Source organism: Canis aureus, chromosome 23, assembly GCF_053574225.1.
Source record: "Canis aureus isolate CA01 chromosome 23, VMU_Caureus_v.1.0, whole genome shotgun sequence".
NCBI classification, from domain to species: domain Eukaryota; kingdom Metazoa; phylum Chordata; class Mammalia; order Carnivora; family Canidae; genus Canis; species Canis aureus.
Window position 1 is genome coordinate 38,323,800 of NC_135633.1, and position 17,091 is coordinate 38,340,890.

General features: G+C 40.2%; 1 long non-coding RNA gene across 3 annotated transcripts in view; it reads left to right on the forward strand.

Moving 5' to 3' along the window:
* LOC144295008 (uncharacterized) overlaps positions 1-12,185 on the forward strand; it is a 140,650-nt gene extending 128,465 nt beyond the window's left edge. For all 3 annotated transcript variants that reach the window (XR_013362355.1, XR_013362356.1, XR_013362357.1), the window contains 2 exons: positions 10,998-11,115; positions 11,613-12,185. This is a non-coding gene — a long non-coding RNA (uncharacterized LOC144295008). The remainder of the gene's footprint in view (positions 1-10,997; positions 11,116-11,612) is intronic.
* The last annotated feature ends 4,906 nt before the right edge of the window (positions 12,186-17,091 follow it).

Sequence of the window (17,091 nt, forward strand, 5' to 3'; positions counted from 1 at the left end):
CAATTCTCTTCTCACCCCAGGTAAAATCTCAGTCCCTGTGATAACTCCAGGAGCTCACCTTCTTCTTCTTCTCCTTCTCCTTCCTCTTCTTCTTCTTCTTCTTCCTTTTTAAGATTTTATTTATGTATTCATGAGAGATACAGAGAGAGAGAGAGGCAGAGACATAGGCAGAGAGAGAAGCAGACTCCATGCAGGGAGCCTGATGTGGGACTTGATCCTGGGTCTCCAAGATCCCGCCCTGAGCCAAAGGCAGAAGCTCAACAGCTGAACCACCCAGGCATCCCAGGAGCTCACCTTCTTTAAAGTCTTCAAGAAAATCAATAAAGTTAGGATAGTAAACATAGAATTGATTTCATTCATTCAGAAAATATTTATTGAGTGTGAAGGCACTGAGGATATCGAGATGAATCAGAAATGGATTCTGCCCACAAATAATCCAGCCTGGGGTGGGGCTGTGGCACAGTTAATTAGCTAGGTTAAACCTAACATTTCTGTTGAGAACTTGAAGTACATGTATTTTGTGTTGTTGATCCATGGACTTTGAGGTATAGACCAAGAAACAGGTAGCATATGGCAAAGTTAGTGTTCTTTTTAATTTTTTTTTCAATGTTAGCATTCTGGAATGAAAATCGAAAAGCTTGGTTGGTATTTTCTCATTGTTGCCTGGAACTCCTCCTCTTCCTGCTCTCAGTGGAGGGGTCTTCCCCTGCAATTCTGGCAGCCCTTTCAGGATCTGGCCCCTGCGGGGTTACAGATCTTTTAGTCATCAAATAGTAACCTAACTCCATTGTGTGTTAACTTGTACAACTTTACCAGGGTGAAATGTAACTTTGCATGAATGATTTAGCTTCTCTCCCCCTTCAGGAAACAATCCCAGATGGATATAAACATGTATCTGCATAAATTCAGAAACTAGGGATCCCTGGGTGGCTCAGCGGTCTAATGCCTGCCTTCAGCCCAGGGCAGGATCCTGGAGTCCTAGGATCAAATCCCACATCGGGCTCCCTGTATGGAGCCTTCTCCCTCTGCCTATGTCTCTTCCTCTCTCTGTGTCTCTCATGAATAAATAAATAAAATCTTAAAAAAAAAATCAGAAACTATTTAAATGCTGAACAATTGAGGTGTGCTTAATTACATTATGGATATTCTTATGATGTATTACTATGGAGCCATTAAAATGATATTTTAGGAAGATATTCACCCTATGTTGTTGTAAAAATTACTTACAAAACCATAATGTGATATCATTACATTTTCCAATATACACATATATTCATGTGAATCCACAGAAAAGGATTAGAAGAATAGAAGGCACAAATATTAATTGTGGTTACCTTTGAGTGGTAGAACTATAGAAGAGTTTTCTTCCTTGTGGTTTTCTTGTATTTTCCAAATTATACAAAATGTACATGTGTTACTTTCATTATTCAAAACAAATCATATTTTTAAAAAGAAAGACCAAAAAGTAGTCTAGCTCTTCCTATTTTGTATCTTTTTTGGACAAAGAAGTTTTACCAAATTCCCCAAGGACTGGAAGGGAAGGCTATTTTAGAGACACCAACTGTGCCAACTCAAAACCTTACTCACAGAACTTGTATCAAGAGGCAAAGAAAAGCGTCACTTCCCATCCCATGTGAGGCACACTCACCAGAAACTGCAGCGAGTCTTCCTACCTCTTTTTATGTTCAAGGGTTTTAAATATGATATCTCTGGGGCCTCACAAGCAATGCTAAAGTCTTCACCATCTCTTCCAGTGTACTAGTTGGCCATGTGCAAACAGGTCTATTGATATCCTTTGGTAGTATCCCAGAGTTTCTGAGAGAGGCCAGCAACATAGGCACTATTTGGAACAGAACAGCATATGAATCAGGAACACAGACTCTGGAGTCAGAACTTAGTCAGAATCTTAACACTAAAATTTACTAATCATGTGGCCTTGAGTACATTACTTAATCTCATTGTGACTCAATTTCTTCATCTGTCAATTATATCATAATAATGTTTACCTTATCATGTTTTTATAATGATTAAAAATGATAATGTATGTTAAGTACTAAGCACAATGTCTGTCACGTAGTAATCAGTAAATGTAAGCTATTATATTACTAAGATAAATACAATAGAGAGATAAAAATTAGTGTTATGAGATTTCTAGAAAAGGCACAATTACTCCTGGTTGAGAAGATTGCAAAAGGCTTTGTGGAAGGAGAAAATTTAGATATTCTAAGATGAAGGGGGAAAGGCATTCAAGTGATGGCAGCATCAGAGCATAGAGGTGAGGAAGCTATAGAACATAGTAATGAGCAGTTTTCCTGGAGCATCATATATATGAAGAAGTCTTTAGGAAACAAGAATGCCAGCTAAACAAGTTTAGACTTAGCTTATGGATAATAAGGATATGTTTCATCTATTATAATTTTCATCCCAGAATAATCTTTGTAACATTATACAGGAATCTCTTTTTTGCAATTCACCTGAGCATGTGTACAACTACCCCATTTACCCATCTCATGACCTTCTATATTGTCTATTAAAACCAAGTTTTAGGGAGGTGCTTGGGTGGTTCAGCCAGTTGAGCGTCCAACTCTTGATTTCAGCTCAGGTCGTGATCTCAGGGTTTGGGGATCAAGCCCTGCATCAGGCTCTGTGCTCAGCGTGGAGTGATTCTCTTGCTCTTTGCCCTACCCCCAAACCCCAGTCCAGGTGGCTCAACGGTTTAGTGCCTGCCTTTGGCCCAGGGTGTGTTCCTGGAGACCTGGGATTGAGTCCCACATCGGGATCCCTGCATGGAGCCTGCTTCTCCCTCTGCCTGTGTCTCTGCCTCTCTCTCTCTGTGTGTCTCTCATGAATAAATAAATAAAATCTTTAAAAACAAAACAAAACAAAAAAATCTTATTAAAAAGAAGTTTTAGGGGTGCAAGCCTGACTCAGTCAGAAGAGCACGTGACTCTTGATCTCGATGTTTTGAGTTCAAGCCCCATGTTGGGTATAGAGATTACATAAAAAATAAAATCATTAAAAAAAACACACACAAGTTTTTGCCATTGATAAGTCAAAGAGTCTCCTAGTCAAAGCACAGAGTGGTCTCCTGGGGCAGGGAAGAAAATAGAAATAACAAGAGTAGGGATAGCATGATCCTTTATTTTTATAGCTTTTATAGATATTGTAAGGCATCAGGGGTATGAAAGGAAACAAGATTGTGCTTGGTCCTGGTAAGTAGGATCATCTTTGGGATAAACATTTATTTATTTATTTTTTAAAATTTTATTTATTTCTTCATGGGAGACACACAGAGAGAGGCAGAGACATAGGCAGAGGGAGAAGCAGACTCCCTCCAGGGAGCCTGATGAGAGGCTTGATCCCAGGACTCAGGGATCACTCCCTGAGTGATCTGAGCTGAAGGCACTCAACCACTGAGCCACCCAGGTGCCCCTGGGAGAAACATTTGAATGACATAAGAAGCATATGAAAAAAAAAACAGAGTTCAGGACAAACAAGATTCACTGTAAAGCTTCAGTAATGAAGACAGTATTGTACTGGTGAAAGAATAGATGTACAGATCAACAAAATAATATAGAAAGCCTGGACAAAGAACCATACATAGGTTGTCAGTTGATTTTTGACAAAGTTGCCAAGGCATTTAATGGGGAAAGAAAAGTCTTTCCAATAGATGATATTAGAACCACTGGATATATATATGGAAAAAAGAAAATTAAACCTCAATCTTCATCTCACATTATACATAGAGATTAACTCAAGAATGTCATATGGATCTAAATGTAAAAGCTAAAACAATGAAACTTTTAGAAGGAAACATAGAAGAAAAATCTTTGTGACCTCAGAACCGAAAAAGAAGAGATCATTTTACAATCAATAATTTGAACTTCATCAAAACTAAAAACTTAAGAGATATCATTAATAAAGTGAAAAGATAGTCATAGATTATAGGAAACATTTTATGTACATCTGCCAAAGGATTTATATCTAGAATATATAAAGAGCTCTTACAACTCATTAAGAAAGGGTAAACAAGTTTTTAAAAAATGGACTGAAGGAATGCCTGGGTGACTCAGCATTTGACGGTCTGCCTCTGGCTCAGGGTGTGATCCCAGAGTCCCAGGATTGAGTCCCACATCGGGATGGATAGCCATGGTTTCATTAATGAACACCTCAAATCTTAAATATTTCAAGTATGTGCATTTTAGAATGGCCCTGAGCAATTTACTGAGCATCTTTCCTCTGCACATTTAAACTTCTGTGCACTTTGAGGAGCGCTTTTAACCTCATATGCACATAATCCCTATGTTTCTGATTCACTTACACTTAACAAAATTCTCATTTAGCAATTGTCGCTATGAGCCATCTGGATGCTTGAACTTGGCTCCATCAAGTCTCTGTTCTAAAAACCAGAAGTCACCTTTTCTATTGAAATAAAATAAAGTAAGAACCCAAGTTGGAATAAACAGTAGGTACAATTTCTAATTTAGTTCCTATTCCCTTTTTAAAAGCATTTATTGTTATTCATATTCATTTGGAAAAAAACTGCTGTGTACCTAAAACCTATTCAAGGTTCTCTCACAGACACTTTAAAATACATACATATCTTCAAACCCAAAGCAAGAAGTCATTTTTGTATAAAGTATATTTGCATTAAGTATATTTCTTTCCGGGCCTTGGTTATATGCATCAATGGCAAATTATTAGCGTCAAGTTCAGTGAATCCAAGCGTAACCTGTTTTAGAGGGGTTTTTGTTTTGTTTTATTTATTGTTTCCCTTTAAGTGCCTCATGTTATTTTGCAAAGTCCATGTAATTTAATCTAATTATCCTTTCAACAGAAAACATCCCTGATGTTGCCTTATTCCAACAAAAAGAGCACTATCTGATCCAACAAACTAATGCTCCTGAGACATCATACAATAACAAACCAATATGAACACGGGAAAAAGGAAAACCAAATATTCACAAAGAGAATTAGAAATGCAGTTTTGCACTTCGAAGGGACTAACCTCACATTTCTTTTAAACATCAGATCTCAGGGCTGTTTGTTAGGGCTGACTTTAACTTGTAGATAGTGGCGAATTTCTTAAGCTTGCTTAACAATTTTTCAGATAATGTAAAGGTTACAAATGTTAAAAAATAAATAAATAAATAAAACCCCATACTCCTTTTTCTCTGGCTTTGACAGCTTAAGTTTTATTTCAGTATTGCACATTTATCTGTAAAATTCCAGACTCTAAGATAATGACAGTTAATTAACCCAAGAATAACTGTAGTCTACTTTTCAGAGACTTAAGCACACATTATGAACCATGCACCAGACAAAACTTGGTCTTCCAACAGTAGTGTACATAATGCTCCAAATTGAAATTAGATACAGAAGTGTTCTTTTCAGGGAATGAATGAGCATTGGGCTATTTAAAATAAACTCACTTATCTGATTGCTTTCTAAATTAAAATAACCTTTTTCTCTTAACCTCAAAGTAAGGTATGCTTATTACTAGAAATACAGAGAAGTAGAAAGAAAGAAAGAATACATGCAGGTCAATCCACCCAGGGATAAACATGCTGATGACACAGTAGGAAGCCATACGGTACAAGGTTGAAGAGTTCAACACACATAGCTAGGCTGTGTGCGGTCATACCCAACTCCAGCACTTAACAACTCTGTGCTGAGCTAGTAATTTCATTTCTCCACTTCATCTTCCTCCATCTGTAAAATAGAGGAGCAAGGATGTTGTGAAGATTAAATGAAATAAATCGTAGTGTACCTTGCATGTAGCAAGGCTTTGATGTATGTTAATTATTAGTTCCACTTTTTATTTTATTTTAAAGATTTTATTTATTTATTTATTCATGAGAAACAGAGAGAGAGGCAGAGACACAGGCAGAGGGAGAAGCAGGCTCCCTGGAGGGAGCCCCGATGTGGGACTTGGGATCACGCCCTGAGCCGAAGGCAGATGCTCAACCACTGAGGCACCCAGGCGTCCTTCAAATAAATAAAATCTTTAAAAAAGCAAACCAGGGCAGCCCCGGTAGCTCAGCAGCTTAGTGTCGCCTTCAGCCCAGGGCCTGATCCTGGAGACCTGGGATCGAGTCCCACATCAGGCTTCCTGCATGGAGCATGCTTCTCCCTCTGCCTATGTCTCTGCCTCTCTCTCTGTGTGTGTCTCTCATGAATAAATAAATAAAATCCTAAAAAAATAATAAATAAAATAATAAAAAAGCAAACCAGTAATGTAAACATATTTGAAAACACTAAGACAAAAAGAATTTTAAAAGTTGAACTAGGGACACCTGGTGGCTCAGCAGTTAAGCACCTGCCTTTGGCCCAGGGCGTGATCCCGGAGTCCAGGATCAAGTCCCACATCAGGCTCCCCTCATAGAGCCTGCTTCTCCCTCTGCCTGTGTCTCTGCCTCTCTCTCTCACTGTGTGCCTATCATAAGTAAATAAAAAGTAAAAAAATAAAAAAAAAAAGAAGTTTATTTATTTGAGAGGGAGAGAGCATGCACATGCGCACACCAGTGGGGACAGGGACAAAGGAGAGGGAGAAGCAGACTCCCTGCTGCAGGGAGCACAACCCCAGGCTCAATCCCAGAACCCCAAGATCTTAACCTGAGCCAAAGGCAGATGCTTAACTGACTGAGCTACCCAGGGGCCCTGGGACATTCCTGGTTTTGATTTACATTCGAAAAGGGCCCTGAGAGTCTCAGAAGATAATCACTTCTAATCATAATTACCTTTTTCTTCATACTGTTTTTTCAAGGTTGTATTAGGAGAAAATTGCATATAAAATGATACTATTTTTAAAATCAAGGCTGGTGATTTTTAAAACGAGCAATCTTTTATTTCAAAAGTCAAAATTATCATTTAACCTTTTTCCATGCAATAATGTTTCAAGCTATTCCACACATATTGTCTTATTTAATGCACACAAAACTCTTTGGAAAGAACAAGACATCAGAATTATCTCCATTTTTTTGAGCTAACTCTTCCCTTACACTAGTAATAGACCATTGTCATTTGCATTTGCCCTTGAAGACTATATTTAGTTTTGGGGAGAAATAAAATTACATGTCTATCTGCTCAACGCTAAAAGCTAAAAATTCCACCTTCTTCTCCTCCTCTGTTCCCTATCTTATTTAGAGATAACACCATCCAGGAAGTCAGCCTGACTCTAAACCTGAGTCATACTATGCCTCTCTCTTCACTCCTCACATTCCATGAATTACTGAGTCTTGTTGGTTATATTTCTTTTTTTTCTTCAAGATTTTATTATTTATTTATTTATTTATTTATTTATTTATTTATTTATTTATTTATTTATGAGAAAGAGAGCACAGGCACGCAGTGAGGCGGTATTGGTGGTGCTGAGGAAGAGGGAAACAGACAAGCAGACTCTGTGCTGAGGGCAGAGCCCAACATGGGGCTCAATCCTACGACCCTGATATCATAATCTGAGCTGAAACCAAGAGTTGGACACTCTGCTGATTGAGCCACACAGGCGCCCTGGTTATATTTCTTAAATACCTCTGGAAACAACCCCTTACTTTCCACCCATCTTCATTGGCATTGCCTTAGATCTAGGTTTCCTGTGTTGTGGTCACCTTGGAGCTCACTTCCCTGTCTCCAGTCTTACCCACTGATGTCTGCAAAAGAGAAAACTCTTTGGCCACCCACTACATACAGACCAATGGCATTTCACGATCTGGCGCCTTCCAAATGAACAAGGTATCTATTTACAAACTGTATACCCAAGTATTAAAGTGATGCTGTGGAATATTCCTCTCCAGTGACTAAAATACAAATGTCCACTCATTAGGGCACTTTCTTCCTGTTATCAAGAAAACCAGAAAGTTGAAGTGGTAATCATAAGGTAGTACTTAGTAAGCAAAAGCACTGTATAATCACTAGGGAAATTGCATGCAGACTATAATTGATGTCAAAAAACTTTCCCTCATCCACAATAGAGTGTGCTTTTTTAGTGTTTGGAAGACAGCATTTGCATCCACTGGATTATCTCTGCCTCTCAGACTTCATTAGGGAAACTCTGACAAAAATTTATTTTCCAAGCTAATTCCCACCTCCTCATGAAGACTTCACATATTTTCACCTAGTTAAGATTATTTGCTGTCCTACCTGTCCTACCATAGAACTGTAATCTGTGTTGAATATTTCTACTGTAGGATTTGTTAGTATTTTTAGCACTAAAAAAGATTTATGAAGGTTCATTTCTTCTAAAAAGCTGCAAGTGTTAGTGACTAAAAGGACCAGCACTTGGGTCAACCAGATCTGGGTTTGAATTCTGATTATTTCACTTACTTGTTGAATGGCCTTTGTCTAGTCCCTTAACTTCTCTGGACTATACAGTTGCCTAATCTGTAAAATGTAGACAAGATGATCCTAGCTTCATAGAGTCATTGAGAGGATTAAACGTCAAGCTTCATGGGAAGCACTTTGTACAGTACTAGACCAATGGAAAACAATAAAGTAGATCTTACTTATCATGTTTGCATTCAGTGTGGCGGTGAGGAATCCTCTGTCTAGGGTAAGACCGATTATAAAGCCTTGCTTTTATTCTTAGTGATTCTTAGTGATTCTTAGTGATTTTATTTGTGGAGTGCCTGGGTTGGCACCTACTACCTACCTACTCAGTAGGTTGGGCGTCTGCCTTCAGCTCAGGTCGTGATCCCGGGATCCTGGGATGGAGCTCCACATCGGGCTCTCTGCTCAGTGGGGAGTCTTCTTCTCCCTTGCTCTCTGCCTGCTGCTCCCCTTGCTTGTACTTTTTTTCTGTGTCAAATAAATAAATAAAATATTTTTTAAAAATGTTTTTCCATTATTTAGTGAGCAGACTTTCTAAGACAGCTAGAAATACCCGTTTGGCTTACCTCTGTCTCCCCTACCTGACTATAAGTTACTAGAGGAGAGGAATGAAGTTTTAATCATTTTTGAATTCCTAGCAATGCCTGGCAAACAACAGGTACTTAAAGAAAATGTTTACTGAATAAATAGATAAATGTCTAGAAACTATTTATGAGCCATTTCTCATTTTATCATCTAGACCAGTGATTCTCAAAGTGTGATCTTTGAATCAGCAGCATGGACATCACCTTGAGTTTGTTAGAAATGCACATGGAGTTCTATGTCTTGATTAGATATAGATTATAGGAGTATGCCTATGTCAAAACTCATCAACCTGGGGATGCCTGGGTGGCTCAGTTGGTTAAGCATCCGATTCTTGATCTCAGTTCAGGTCTTGATCTCAGGATCATGTGTCCAAACTCCATGTTGGGCTCCACGCATGGAGCCTTCTTAAAAAAAAAAACAAAACAAAAACCTCACTGAACTGTATTCTGAAGTGAAATACTAACAAAAAGTTAAAAAAAAGTATTGCCATTTTAATTCCTTCTGATAAGTCTTATCAGCAGGAGATTTTTTTGCATGGCAGTCTTAAGATGGTCTACAGGGTCCTGTGAGATCTGATCTCCTACCCACTTTTCTAGACTGAACTGTTACCACTGCGCCTGTCACTTTTTCAGTCCTTCACCAACAATGTCCTTTCAGTTTCCCAAAGGCATATATTTCTATCCTGCCCCAGGGCCTTTGCACATGCTGTTACCATTCCCTAGGAATGTTTGTCCTTCCTCCCTTTCACCTGTTTAAATCCCATTCCTCTGGGGAGCCCTGGTGGCTCAGCGGTTTAGTGCCACCTTCAGCCCAGGGCCTGATCTTGGAGACCCGGGGTTGAGTCCCATGTTGGGCTCCCTGCATGGAGCCTGCTTCTCCCTCTGCCTCTCTTTCTCTCTCTCTCTCTCTCTCTCTCTCTCTCTCTCTGTCTCTCATGAATAAATAAATAAAATCCTTTAAAAAAGTTAAAAAAAATCCCATTCTTCTTTCATCTCTCATCTTCTGTCTGTTCCTCAGAGAAACTTTCTCAAATATCACTTTTTATATGTCCATGGAACCTTTTGTAGGGCTCCTGGGTACCTTTCTGCATGTTGTTCACCTAAGTAAAGGTTCCCAGCTGAAATGATAGTAGATGAAATCCAGTTTGTGCTACACTCACAAAGCCTTGACTGTGGAGCTGGGCTGTGTCAATCTGGAAGAAGGGTTGCCTTTTTCTACTTCATCAAAGGCATGGTCTGCTTGCTAAGCTATGTCTATTCCGGGTTGTTTCTGTCTATTGGGACACCTTTTAAAAAAATAGCATACAGATACTTTATGGTCTAGCATCAGCCCTGATGTTACACTTCCCCTTAATAGTACTTACCACAGCTGTAATTTTACAATTATCTGTGTGATTATGTGGTTAATGTTTGTTTCCCCCACTAGACAGTAAACTCTGTGACAGTAGGAAAGTGTCTGGTTTTGCTTGTTATCAGGTATTCCCAACACCTAGAATAGTGTCTAAACATAGTGGGTAATCAGCAAATGTCTATTAAATGCATAAGACATTTGGCAAGGAGGTTAGATAATGTTCCTTTTTCATTATATACTTACTTAAATTACAAAGTAATACAGGCTTATTATAAGAAATTCAAACAATAGAGAAGCATGTAAAGAAAAAATGAAACTCTCTTTCTCCATCAATCCTATTTTCCAGATATAACTACTGTTAATGTTCTTCAGGATTTTCTTCTTCTAAGCATATATAATCAAATTCAGTCTTTTTTAGTATTTTTTAAGAGTGAAAATGCAACCTATTCTACTCCTTGTTCTGTGACTTGTTTTTTCCACATCTCATCAATAATTGGATTTTTTAAACATCATTTTTAAATATTTTATTATTTTATTTATTTAATCATGAGAGAGACAGAGAAAGAGGCAGAGACATAGGCAAAGGAAGAAGCAGACTCCCTGCAGGGAGTCTGATGTGGGACTTGATCCCAGGACCCTAGGATCATGACCTGAGCCAAAAGGCAGACGCTCAACCACTGAGCCACCCAGGTGCCCCTAACATCATTTTAAATTTTGTTTATTATTATTTTTTAAAGTAGGCTCCACACCCAGCATGGAGCCCAATGTGGGGCTTGAACTCACAACCCTGAGGTCAAGACTGGAGCTGAGATCAAGAATCGGACACTTAACTGACTAAGCCATCCAGGCATCCAGGTAGCATAATTTTTTTTAAACTAGGAAAAAAAATAATTATTTTTGTTTGGGGGAATAAAAATGATCAACCAGGAGAGAACAAAGTGCATGTGTGCTCTGAGTGGCCTAGTGGAGGGAGGCACAGGATAGCGACTTCCTAAGTGTAGGTCATCATAATGGTGAGTACAGGTGGGGACCCAGACACGCCCAGTCACTTCAGGAAGTTGATCCCTAAATCTTCAAACCCAAAGAGGAACTGCTAGAACTCAGCCTGGGGCTAGGAAGGCCCAGACAGTGGGCTGTGGGCTGCCCCCAGAGATGCCCTCCCTGTACTAGTGCAGCAGCCCAGGCTGTAGGTTCCACGCGATCAAGGAGGACAAGGCCAAGGAAGGCTACTGCACTGCTGTTTGGGAGACCAGCTGCTACATGCCAGTACCCACCCTTCCCCTGGGTTTGCTGCAACCCCCTCATGAAAAGCACCCAAGTTCCTTTCTCTTTTTCTCCCCTGGTTCTGTCAGTTGTCATAGTCCTGGAGAAGGGGCTCTGTGAGGGATCAGAAGTGATTCTGGAAGTTCATTAGAACCCTGAGAGAAGGGCCAGGCGGTCTTCTTGCTGCTGAGTCCTGGAGAGAAGCAGAACGACAAACCTGTCACTATGTCTGCCCTGGCAAGGCAAGAAGGCAGGTCTGGCTACAGAGACCCACAGCCCGGCAAGCCAGAGCAGAGCTGTGCCTGCCTTAGGTGAGCCCTTTGCTTCCTAGTGAGAGAACTATGAAGAAACTGAGCCAGAAGAACCTCTTGCTTGGCAGATCACTGCAGGGAATTCAAAGCTGCCCAGTAACTGCCCCGGAGAGCACGAGAGCATGCCCTGAGGTGGTGTTTTGTCCTGTAGTACTGGCCCAGGGCTGCTTCCACAAGCTCACTGTCTGGTCCTCTAGGAAGTTCTTTGAAAAAATCAGTCATGGGGACATCTGGGTGGCTCAGTGGTTGAGCATCTGCCTTGGGCCCAGAGCGTGATCCTGGAGTCCTGGAATCGAGTCCTGCATCTGGATCCCTGCAGGGACTGCTTCTCCCTCTGCCTCTCTCTGTGTATCTCTCATAAATAAATAAATTTTAAAAATTTAAAAAGAAAAAGAAAGAAAAATTCAGTCATGGTTATCCTTTTGGTTTTTCTTTTCTAGTAATAAAATCCATGCTCTGTGCAGACAATTGTAAAATGGCAAGAAGATACAAAAAAATTGTTTAATGACTCATAATCCATTACCCTAAGATGGCTTCTGAGTATCTTCATGTATCTGTTCCATTGTCTATAAAGAGCTGTAATATGTTTTTCTCTTTTTAAGTTGGTTTCCTGTGGGATTTTTTTTTTCACTATGCTTTTTAAATGGCAATGTGAATAATATTAAATGATCCCATGTATTATGCCAGGTACTGTACTAGGGGTATTAAAATATTACGAAGTAGATATCACTATTATCTCATTTCAGAGATGTAGTACCAAGTTTTGGAGATGTTCAGTTTCAATCCAAGGCCCCCGGGGTCCTCCTGCAGGTGGGGGCTGAGCTGGCAACCTGCCTCTCTGGCTCCCCCTCCCATCAGAGCTCTCCTCCAGCCCTCTTCACCGAACACTCCTAGCTCTCCATGTGTGCTGCTTTGCTTGCCAGAGGCCTTTCCTGCCCCCTTCATGGAGCATCCCTGAAATGCAGGTGCTAGAGACGAAGGAGCCACAAAATGCTGGAAGAGCCAACCGGTGAAGACTACACAAGGGGCCAGAGATGAGATAACTAGTCCGAGGGTGAATTACCATATTTTAATACCTGTATGGAATAATCTTTTTCTACTGAAAGCATTTCGTGCAGTTCTCTAAGTAAGATACAGACCCATGGAAGCTAGAAAAAATTGCCTCAAATCATGCAGCAGCTCTGCAGGAGATGCATTCATCCCTGCCTCAACAAACCTCTAAGTACTGGGGTCCCTCTGTTGTGGGCTGGGGCCCAGGCCCCAGGTAAGCAGTTCATTTTACAGGGCCTCTGGATATGTCACAGAGATTTAAAGATGGAGACCTCTCCACATGGTAGTTATTCAGAAGTGGAAAACTCTGTCTAAGACAGAGGTCAGCAGACTCTTTCAGTGAAAGACCAGGTATCAAATATTTCAGGCTTTGAGAACCATATACCTCTGTCAGCTCCACTATTGTGGCATAAAAGAAGCCATAAATAATATGTAACAGGAATGGCTGTGTTCCATTCAAATTTTATTTACCAAAAGGTGGCCACCAAACATTTGACCCATAAGCAGGGTTAGACTGACGAAAGGCAGGAAGAGAAAGGAAAAGGTGGGAAGAGTCCTTCCAAAGGGCAAGAGAGGAAAGCCCTCAACCTTTCAGGCAAGTCCAGCTGGTTCCCCCTGGGGCTTCAGATGCTCACTGAGAGCTTGTCTCTGTCAGAGTTTGTCAATTCCTCAAGGAGTGCTAGAATTGGTCCAAGGGAAAGTCCTGAGAAATTTCTGGAGAATCCAGGGAGTGCAGCAACTGGCCAAGTCTCCCCACCAAATGTGGGGTGACCCAATTAGGTGGAGGCCAGCGGCTCAGGCCGTGAAAGAAATCACCCAAGCAAAGGATGTAGAAATTTATTGAATACACTGCAAGGGGACAGCAGGCAGGACAGCAAAGGAGAGACTGTCTGCCAGGTGCTGGGAGGTTGTAGTGAAGGGGGAGGTATGGGAACCTATGGGATTTTCCTTTTTTGGTGCCTAATGCCCAGGTGTAAGTCACCGATCAGTCAGCTAGGGCTTATTAGGGTTAGACATGGGTCACCTAATGGGCCTGTTTGAGTCAGCCTGGTCATCACTGTGGGCCCTTTTACCACACTCAGGTTTCCATTGCTCACGTTGGTTGCCTAAAAGCAGCCTCTACAAGCTGTAATTTGTCAACCTCTGCTTTTATGGTTTAAAAAAGTCTTCCCTAAAGACACCTAGATTTAGATATTGGATAGATCATAATTTATATGCAAATCACTTACGTTTTAGAGCATAAGTTCATTTCTGAGGAGTTGACCTGTTTTTCTTCAGTGGTGTGGGAATATAATCATTCAACTATTAATCTAAAATCTTGGGGAATGGGCGGCCTGGGTGGCTCAGAGGTTTAGCACCGTCTTCAGGGCATGATCCTGGAGACCCAGGATGAGTCCTGCATTGGGCTTCCTGCATGGAGCCTGCTTCTCCCTCTTCCTGTGTCTCTGCCTCTCTCTCTCTCTGTGTCTCTCATGAATAAATAAATAAATAAATAAATAATAAATAAATAAATAAATAAATAAAATCTTTAAAAAAATAAAAATAAAATCTTGGGGAAGTGCAAGGAAATCAGATTATGTTTTGCCTTATATTGCAGCTGGTCGGTATTAATCACAGATGAAGGAAATATTATACAGATCCATAGCAACTGGAAAAGAAGATGAATCAGGCTGAGAGAAAGAAAACATTAGGAAAATAAAAAGGCGTGAGGAAGAAAAATGAGGCAGCTCCATTTGGCTTTAGTTAGCCAACTGAGGCAATGGGCAGCTTATCCAAACCAGGAAATGAAGGAACTCGACAACTCTCATTGGTAATGATAGGGCATCTCCTTTCAGAAGACTTTAATTGAGGCAAAGATATTAGATCACATACATTTGGGACATTTGGAGAGAAGAATGCCATGTAAGCTATTGATTAGAAGTAATTCAAGTTCAGTCCAGGAATATCTCACACCTGGTGACATGCTCTCCGCTCCTCACTCTATCTTCCTGACTTCCTTCCTTCACTTGTAAAGCTGGGATGAGGTAGCAAAACCCCATCTACCTCCTGGATCTGGAGAGACAGCCTGTGATGTGCTGTTGGGCATGGGTATGCAGAAGCTGCTAACACGCCCAAGAGAGAAGAGGCATCCCCTCCCTCAGCTGGAGACCTTTAGAAGAGGCAGGCTGGGGACAGGCTTATACTGAGTCAAGCAAGGTCCTAAGGCTTAGAATTGCTGAGCTGACAAGAGAATCCATGACTCTGGGGGGCCTGGGTGGCTCAGTGATTGAGCATCACTTTGTGATCCCCAGGTCCTGGGATCCAGTCCTGTATAAGGCTCCCCACAGGGAGTCTGCTTCTCCCTCTGCCTATGTCTCTACCTCTCTTTCTGTGTCTCTCATGAATAAATAATTAAAATCTTTAAAAAGAAAAAAAAAAAAAAAGAATCCATGACTCTGATGGCTATACTCCAGCACCAGCACCGTCTTGGAAGAGCTACTCTCAAAATGTAGGTAGAAAGTCTCCATGAGACATTTTTCAATGCTGGAAGAATATTAGAGTTTTTGAAGACAGGGACTGTGTCTCATTTTTCCCTTTTTAATCCCCACCCCCCCACACACACACAATTACCATAATGCTTTGCACATAAATGGCATTCAGTAAATTCCTCCTGATTGATTTTAAAATGTTCAAAGAAGCCACATGATGTTCTGTTCATAGAAAACTGGATCTGCAAGCGTATGATTACACAGTGCATGAGTGATGATGAACAGCTGCTATTTATGAAGCAGAAGAGACAAAAAAAATTTGAATGAATGAGAAATAGACTTCAACTGAAATGGGAAGGATTTAATTCAGCTTTTGAAACTCATTTCCTGATTTGAAGCTTACATGATACTAGAAGACAATAAGGAAGACTGTAAAATTTATCTTCTTTATAAATAAATGATCTTTGAAAGTTTTTCAAAATAAATCAACCCTTTATTTGAAGGCTAAGGGGTATTTCTGACTGGTATTCTCCATAGTTGAATATGAGATACATTTTTCTAATAGGGTTTTTGAAAAAAAGAGAGGGAAGCAACCCATAAGAGACTCTTAATGTTAGACAACAAACTGAAGGTTGATGGAGGAAGGTGGTTGGGGGATGAGCTAAACTGGTGAAGGGCATTAAGGAGGGCTCTTGTGATGATCACTGTTATATGTAAGTGATGAATTACTAAATTCTGCTCTTGAAACTAATATTATACTATACTTTTTTTATTTTTTTAAGATTTTATTTATTTATTCATGAGAGACACACAGAGAGAGGCAGAGACATAGAGGGAGGAGAAGCAGGCTTCCTGCAGGGAGCTCCATGCGGGACTCATCTCAGCACTCAGAGTTGACAGCCAGAGCCAAAGGCAGAGGCTCAACTACTGAGCCACTCAGACTTCCCTTCACTATTTGTTAACTAATTAGAATTTAAATAAAAATTTGGGGAAAAAATAGGATTTTGGCATGTGGGGGATAATTTTACAGAAAAGTTGTGAAGATAATATAAAGACTTCCTGTACACCCGTTTCCCTCGTTGTTAACATTTATATTACCATGGCACATTTGTCAAAATTAAAAAAAAATATCCATAACTGTTAAGTGAACTCCAGACTTCATTTGGATTCCCTTGTTTCTCTAGTTGTTTTCTTTCTGTCCCAAGCTAGGTAGCTTTTTAATGTTCTTTGATAGTGTATAAAAGATTATGTGGTCTGAAGACCAAGATCTATGAGTAGAATTACATAAATCTAGAGCTGCCTGGGTTTTTTATTCTGAGGCAAAAGCGCTTTGGCTTTCCAACCAATCATATATGAATATGATCCCTAGCTTTGCTACTTTGAAAAGCTGTGTGTCTTTGTGCAAATTGTTTAACTATGCTAAGTCATAGTTTCCACATTTGTAAAAATGTGTGTGGTAAGACTTCTCCAATTGTAATGATTCCTGAAATCCCTCACAGTAATTCAGTGTCGAGAAATTTATGATTTTTAATAATAGTCTTTTGTATTTAAGAAATACTAGGAGGATAGCACTTCAAGTAAGATGCATGATATATTATATATGTTAGATTAGTCACAAAGACTCTCTTCTTGACCAAATGGTAGTCAGGCTCCTCTGAGCCCTCTTCTCAAGTAGGCCTCGTCCTTGGGACCTGTCTTTGATCTCCGCCTTTGATCTCCACCGTTGATAGCTGATCAAA